Consider the following 7,417-nt stretch of genomic DNA (forward strand, 5'->3'; position numbering starts at 1 on the left):
TCATTACACTGTGTGATTCACTAAATTACACGATTGTGATTAGTGCGGCAATCAGTGTCCAAGTGGTATCAGGCAACTACTGGGCTCCTTTTGCGGAGGTCAATTTAATTACATTGTGCATGACAGAAACCAGGCCAACTGAGTATTGCCTTTGCCACCAGCAATTGACACCTGAGTGTTAATGAGCTGGTAATTAAGAGCTGGCAGAGACAGGCACACTTTGGTGTTTGGGACTGGGATTACCATATGCTTCAATGGCTCTATGCTAAAAGCCTTAAGTTATCCATTTTCTAAAATATATGTGATTTTAAAATAAAAGCAAATGATGGCATTCACAAATAACAAGCAGGAAAACACGTTTAATCAGGACTGAATGCTGCCTCTCATGAACTTCTGAGAAATCCTCTCTTTCTACTTGTAATCTTTTTTGCCAGCATTTCTTTTTTGCACTATGTATTTACCAGTACATGCTCACACTGGAATTGCCTATTATCAAAGAGATGTTTTTAAGTTTGTTTTTTTAAAAAGGAAACAATCATTGTTATTAATTTCACTGCTGTCATTTGGCCTAGAAAATTTAATCAGAGCTGAAGTTGTATCAAAAGTTCTTTCTTACAATTTAGAAATCAATGCAATATCTTTCTCAAAGAGAGAGAAAACAAATTTGTTAAGTCTTAAAAGACATACATTTGATTACCAAGACACTATAAATACAGAAATGTTAGTAGTAAATTTCCTGGATTTTTCACTGATTTCCCTAAATTGTTCTAGTATCTTTGAGGGTCATCTATTGTCATCTGCTATTATTAAAACGGAATCTTGCGTGCAAGCCTCTGCACAATACAGCTGTGCAGAAAAGTCATACATCTCTGCATTTCTAAAGATCCATGATGCAAATTCTCTTTGGCATCATTGATAATATTGGCTTTGACTTCTTGCGTGGCTTTTTTTTCGGCCAAACAATTATTACCATGCTCTTCCTAGAAAAACAGAAAGACATGGATTTGTCTGCAGTGTATCACTTGGGGAGGGTGAAATGGCTGGCTGCTTTTGCAGGAGGTAGTGGGAGAGGCAAAAGGCAGCTCCGTTGGAGCTGCTTTCCCAGTACCTTTATGCTCTTTGAAAGCAACCTCTACATGCTGTCGAAATTTATGAAGAAGAAAGAAGCTGATGAAGGAGACTGAGCTTAAGGAGAACTGAAAAGTGACTAGCATGAACGAGTGCGTGATGACAAGTCAGTAGGGGAGCTGGGGAGAGAGGCTTGAAAACTAGAGTGAAGGAAAAGCTATATGGTAGGGAAACCACCTCTGAAACATAATCCTGGAAATTTAAACCCCAGAAACGTAATTCCCAGGAAAATTAGAAAGAGGGGGAAGGAGAAGTTGCATGGTATGGTAACCACCTCTGAAACATAATCCCAGAGAATCAGTATTACCAACATTCACGATTATATTGCAAATATTCCAGTTTTATTACCATGTTCCTCAACTCCTGTGATTATATGCAAATCAGTTTTATGTTTAAGAAATATATGTATTTCTAGCTGTCAAAGAGATTTTAAGCCAAGTGCATAAAGCGAGTAAGGTAAATTAAAAACACTCCAATGATTTTTAGCTTTTTCATGACTTTCATGAGGTTAACTCTGAGTGTTCAGTGTAAGGAGTAGAGCGAGTGAACTGATTTCTGTGATGCAGCATGCATAGCGTTTGTGGGTATAATTTCTGTAATCTCGATTTTGTTATATGACAGGGTAATATGATACAGTCAAACCCAATATGATACATTTAATTACCACAGTGATATTTTTTTTGTGTGAGGACTACTTCATGCATGTACCTAGTTAAAAGTCCTTTTCTGTATCTCATGATGTCTTAAGCAAGCAGTGTTGCTACAGACCCCTCCTTCCTCCACAGCCTGCAACAGCCCCCAGAAAGGAGGTGCTGAAGGCAGGAGGGTCCTTCAGAACTTATTTCAACAAACCCACCTTGCAGGGCACCTTGAGATTAACAAGAGACCGGCTGCACACCCCGTCTGGCAGCAAGCTTTGAAACTATGGGACCCTTGTAGCAGCTACATTTTCCTCCTTTTGTACACAGAGTGACTCAGTGCAGTGGCTTAGACAATTTTCTGGTGGCTTTATGAATCCAAAGATTGTTCACATCAGATGAAAAACGTACTAACTTTACTGAATCTTAGTTGTGGGATTTGCTCCTAATTTTCTTCTCTTGAGGAGGTTGCCTTCCCCCCCCCCCTTTTTTTTCCTGAACCCTCCGTAGGACATACAGCCTTTTATATGCAGATTGCTATAATTATGCTTTGAAATAGGCTTTGAATTCCCAGTAGCTTAAATGAGAACATGAAAGGGCAAATGTTATGCTGAGCTGAAGGATATGAAATTGGCACATACATCCATCTAAAATGAGATATAGGGACGAACAGCTCTTTACACAGAGACGTCAGCTCCTGACAAGTTACTGAAGGATCTTTGCAGCCACAGAGTCTGTCTTGGGCAGCACAGAAATGCTGCCTAGGGACAGCTGATCAGCCTACAGTTCTCTTTTTTAATAGGGAAAGGTGAGTAGGTGCTAAGTGAGGCAGGAGAAGAGGAATGCCAGGAAAGCTGCAATCCGCAGGCTGGCCCCAGGCCCCAGGCTGGCTCCGGGCTCCTGGGCCAGGGGGAACAGCCAGGCCACCGCTGCCCCAGGCAGTCCCCTGCCATCATGGCTGTTATGTTATGTTATATACTATAAAAATGCTGTGTTTCTAACAATAACGCTCCTCACCCCAGGCCTTGGGGCCACCCTCAATGTGACTGGAGAAGCCTGTGTGTGTGGGGCTGAGGGCTGTCCCTGTGTGGTAGGGAGGTGGGAAGCCATGAAGCCACCCACCACCCTCTGTCTTGATTGATTTATTACTTTACCTTTTTGTTTAAATGGAGAGCCTGCTCCCAGCCCTAACAGACAGGATCATCACGCTGGGCACACGTGAGTGGGACTCTGCCTCTTCCCTCATGGAGGAGCCCACTGCTGCTCCTATTTTAGCAGTGTGAAAACATTACATTGGCAAAATAGCGACCTGCACCATTATTGAAAGGAAAGCCGTGCAAATTCTTCCCATGAATGGAAATACATCAGGTCTCTTTGTATATAAAGTGTTTTCTCATGTTTCCATTTTAGAATGGTTTGGGGTTGTAAGGCAGCTTAAAGAACATCTAGTTACAATTTTAATTTAATGCAGCCTGTCATGTTATGTGCATATGTATTCCATTTTTGTTCAAAATGTATTCTAAGTTAATGTATTTTAATCAAAATGTATTTTAATCAAAATGTATTTTAAGCTGCAAAATGTTTAAGGTGGTGGTTTTATTCATGTCTGCCCAGAAAGGGTTTTCATTCAGGCCCCCTAAAACACATGCTTTTTTAAACCCTTGAGTCACACACTAGCGAGAAGTTTTGGGTTTGGGGCTTTTAAAAAACTTATTTTAAGTTACTTTATTTCGACTAGCAGCTAGAGGTTTCAGGCTAGGTCCTCGTTTTGCTGTGAAGGGGGTACGGGATGGACCACCCAGGCTGGGAATGGGAAGGCGGGTCTGACCGGAGTGAGGGAAAGTTATGAAGCAGCCGCGCCTTAGAGCCGGGCGCGATGCGGCCCCGGGAAGAGGGTGGAGCGGGGCGGAGCGGAGCGGAGGAGAGAGAAGCGGAGTTCAGCCGCGCCCAGCCGCAGTGAGGTAAGCTGAGCTGAGCCGAGCCGAGCCGAGCCGAGCCGAGCCGAGCCGAGCCGAGCCGAGCCGAGGCGCTGTCCTCCGCTGCTGAGCTTTGGGCTGCGCTGAGAGGTGGCGGCGTTCAGAGGCAGTGCAAATATGTTATACAGTAACGCTATACAGTAGGAGTAGGAAATCTGCGGTGGTAGGAATGGTCTGGGCTAGAACAGACGGATCTAGCCGGACGGGCTTAAGCACGTGGGGTCGGTGATGTCGTGGAGCAGCTCTCGAGCACCATGTGCTAATTAATGAACGTGCTTCAGAGACCTCTCCTCACACCTGCCCTTAGACGAACTTAAAACAAGCAAACCAACCCACGAAACTCCCAGTGATTGCTGTGATGCAGGCTTGGAGCTAAGTTGTAGAACAGTGCTCTTGAGTGTTACTCGAAATGCTTCTCCCTTCAAGGCTGCCTCAGATGTTGGACTTCAGCAATGGGTTCTTTGTTTGATAGAAGCCAACCTCTGTGCTGTTCTTATTGGTATTATTGTAAAAATAGATGTGTAGTAAATAATGAAATAGAGCTGAGTAGGAAACAACTACTCTAGAGGTAATAATTCCTGAATCTTGAACTTCTTTATGTGTATCGATGAAAGTATTTTCTTGTTTTGGTGGGGTTTTTTGTGTTTTTTTTTTTGTTTGTTTTTTTGTTTTGGGTTTTTTTGTTTTTGTTGTCGGTTTTTTTTTTTTTTTTTAAGTGTGAAACAATAGGAAGTTTGTTTTGACTAAGCAAAAGCTGAAATGTAACAAACTTGCTCTGTCATAGCCAAGAGGTGGTGGCTTTATACAACAAACACTTGGGTATTTGGAAATACCCTGCCTTCTTTTTCATTTCCTCTCCATGGAAAACCTCAGCCTTCACCTTGCCAGCTTGAAGACTTTAATGGACAGGCCAATTGAAAACCTTTGTTTTCCTTCAGTACTTGAAAATGGATCATCTGTGTTTGGAGGCTATAAAGGAGCAAAGGGAAAACTGAATGTGTGCTAGGATTTGGCTGTGTTACAGCTACATACATTTAGAATCACAGCTACCTTACAGCTAGATGCACAGAATCATAGAATTTAACTGGTGCTATTACTAAATTGTGTGGTGCTTGGTGTGGCTTGAGGATGGAACAGAAAACTTTGGTAGTTTGTTAGGGTGTTTGAGAAGGGTTTAAGAATGCTGCTCTTGGATGAGTGTGCTGTTCAGAGCAGCTCCCCAAACCTTTTTGATTACAAACTCCTAATAATGAAAAAAAAACCCCAAAACCCGCATCCGATATCTGAGTATGTATTTATAAATTATGTATGTGTACCACATAATTCATGTGCTAATATATTATGGAAATTATAAAAACACTCTACAAAAATAGAAATGAAAAAAGACAAGATAAAGATTAAATAAGTTCTATTGTAAAATATTATTTTATTTAAGGGTACAAAAATATCTTTTCCTGCACCCCAGTGGATGGTCTTGCATACTCCCTAGGTGAGCACACCCTGCTTTGGGGACCTTTGACTTAGTGCATCTTTGTAGTTGACCAAGTAAAGAAACTAGGTGTTGGAGTGATAGAAATAAGTGTTGGTGTAATTTGAAGTAAGTGCTTTCGTGACTGTAGAGTTCATTGTCCTATTTCTAACACTCTTTTTTCCTTCCCCTCTTTCTCTGTAATCAAATTCTTTGTTGGCTTATCAGCATCATGAGGTCAAATACCCTAATTCAAATTCACTGGCAGTGAGAACTGAATTTGGCTCAGCTGTGGAAATACATAATGAACTTAGTTATACCCTTTGCTGGTGCTTTCTGCTATGATTGTTGTCTTGCTTCCAGAGTTCAAGTTTTGCAAAGGCAAGAGAGGTTTTAATGAATGTTTTGCAGTGAAAAAAATTACAAGAGCACGAGTATGAACAATACCTTTTCTTCTCTGTAACAGGCAAATTTCTGGCAGTGGGAAGCACGTGGGAACTCAATGAGAAGTGTCTGATTTATCTGGTAAGTTCTTGTGCCTTAGAATTATTTGGTGTAAGAGTTTGGGTTTTGCTTTTTGTGAACAAAAATCTAAAAAAATTGTCCTTGGCTTATCATTTCAGAAAATTGCACGAAAACTCTTACGGAAATGGGAGCATGTATGTTTTCATCCTGAAACTGAATCCTTGCTCCCAACAGGTATGTAGTAACTTCGCTCACCCTCGCAAATGAAAGGTGACACAGTGTTGGCTAGAAGAAGTAATTAAGAAGTTTTATATTTAATTGGTGAGAGGGCATGTTCAGGAGCATATTTGTCCTGGAACCTGACAGAGAGCTCATCTGGTGTTCAGTGTGTACTTTAAAGGTCTAACGTCAGATGGGGAGATACCGTATGTCCACTCTTTAATGCACTGCACTGCATTGTCTGTGAACTAGCTCAGATTTCTTTAGCATCAAATCCTTACTTCAGTAAGAAGTTTTTCTTCCCACACCCTGCTACTTAAGATAGATACAATCCTGTAGCCACTGTTTTACCTCTGGGACTTGACCTGAAGTTTTTGCAAGGCAGTTCACTATGCTGACTATTTTATCAACCTGTTTGCTGAGATCTTTGAACTGAGATGTACAAACTGGGGTCTACATACAGTATGGCTCCTAACCGCTTCTGTTTAGTTGAATTATCGTTGTAGAACCTTTTACATAGAATATAGAACATGACAAACATTAAAAACTGGATTTGGAGAAATGAGTGCACTGAATGCAAGGCCTCTCCAGTTAACTGACAGGAAATGCTGACTGAAAACAGGGTGCCAGTGGCTGTGTGAACCTCATCTTTGTGTTCATGATTTATCTTTTATTTATTTATTACACAGGAAATCTGGAAAGCAAGGTTTTGATGTAGGCAATTATTACACAAACTGGCATCAAGTTCAGATAGTGTAAATTGTAAGAGGTGAGGTGAAATATTCAAATAGGCTATGTGCTCAGTGCTTGGAGTAGCACATTCAAGGTGTATGACAAATGTTTTGCTGATCAGGCAAGCCAAGCAGTGTGTTAGGTTGAGCTGTGTCTGAACAGGGAAGAGAAACTATGTATGATGTTCTGGTTGCTGCTGTGCTCTTGGACATGCTTTACTTTCCTAGTGTGTTCAGACTGGGGATGGCTTTGGAGAGCAGAGTGATAATCTGAAAGCTGTTGGGCTGGTAATCACATCTGGAAGGGACCCCTACCCTTATTTCAGAGGTATGAGTGCAAGAGGGGGATATTCCCTGTCTTTAAGCTGACCACGCACTGGATTTAAGACTTTGTCTGTTTCCTGCTAATGCGCTGTCTTGCAAAATGATGTCTTGGTGCATTCTAATAAACACAGTTCGAGTCTGTAAGCCTACTCTATTTGAAGAAGTTGTCTAAAAGGATTAGGCAGCCACCCCTCCAGGTCTTACTGAGCTTGAGTTTTAGTGTGGTTCTTGATTTTTGTTTCAATCTGGACTCTTTCCTTGAAAGTGGAGAAGAAATTTGAGTGGAGGAGAAAAGGGATGGAAGGCAATTTCTTTGAATAACAGCGATACAAACTGAAATATAAGTTACAGATGCTTGGCCATTTGTTTCTTGATAAATAGGGGGGTTTGTGTCTTCTCTGTTTTTCTTAAGGAAAAAGACTACTTTGGAAAAGAGAAATCTGTAGGCAGTGTAATTCATAGAGGGTA

The 7,417-nt window shown here is 41.3% G+C and overlaps 1 long non-coding RNA gene across 1 annotated transcript; it reads left to right on the forward strand.

Annotated features, from left to right (window-relative positions):
• Window positions 1-4,073: 4,073 nt before the first annotated feature.
• LOC136007273 (uncharacterized) lies at window positions 4,074-5,910 on the forward strand. The gene is made up of 3 exons (XR_010609572.1): window positions 4,074-4,310; window positions 5,677-5,735; window positions 5,834-5,910. It is a non-coding gene; the product is annotated as an uncharacterized LOC136007273 (long non-coding RNA).
• Window positions 5,911-7,417: the final 1,507 nt, after the last annotated feature.

This window comes from Lathamus discolor, chromosome 1 (assembly GCF_037157495.1).
Source record: "Lathamus discolor isolate bLatDis1 chromosome 1, bLatDis1.hap1, whole genome shotgun sequence".
NCBI classification, from domain to species: Eukaryota; Metazoa; Chordata; class Aves; order Psittaciformes; family Psittacidae; genus Lathamus; species Lathamus discolor.